Below are 774 nucleotides of genomic sequence, written 5' to 3' on the forward strand. Positions count from 1 at the left end.
GTTGGTGTTAAATTTTTGCTTCCTAATTTTTGCAGCTAAAGAAGTTCACAATGAAGAATTTTGTGTTGCCAAACCAGCTGCTGTTGTGACACACARCCTCCCAGGAATCTGACAGACTGAGTGGATAAAGAAATCACTGCTGTCAGCTGAAAATCTATATTTGTTTTTGAGCAATACATTTCAGATCAGATGCATGCAGGCCTATTTTTGTTTTAATTTTCTGTCACAGCCTGATCCTAAAATTGCTAAAATTCAGTGCAAAGCACTCGAAAAGCACAAATGAATGACTCAGACAGTGAGGATCTTGTCTGATTAAATCGAGATTAAATGGTTTGGCCTAGTAGACTGAATGAAATATTCTCATTGAAAATCTTCTCCACWGTGACTCAAACTGGACTGAAGGTGCACCTTGACCCAAAGTGCATAGTGAAGAYGCCACAGGAGGGTCTTGTGTACAATTCTATGAATGTCCTGCAGTGGTCCACACAAAGCCCTGGCTTGAATAGTATAAAGCTCCAAAAATGGTTGTCCACCAAAGGTCCCCATCCAACAAGAGCTGGAGAAAATTTGCAAAGGCAACAAAAATAAATAAATCCAGGTGTGCAAAGCTCGCATCAAAACTTAAAATGATGTAACTGCTTCAATTTACATTTTCAAAAGATAAGGATTTTGCCTTTTTTTCCCCCCTGTATCAATTTTACTGGAATGGTTACATTAAAAACATGTTTTGTCAGTTTTTTCCATGCAGGTAAACTAGACAACCCCCCCCCCCAC

Source organism: Austrofundulus limnaeus, unplaced genomic scaffold (genome assembly GCF_001266775.1).
Source record: "Austrofundulus limnaeus strain Quisiro unplaced genomic scaffold, Austrofundulus_limnaeus-1.0 Scaffold525, whole genome shotgun sequence".
Lineage (NCBI taxonomy): Eukaryota > Metazoa > Chordata > Actinopteri > Cyprinodontiformes > Rivulidae > Austrofundulus > Austrofundulus limnaeus.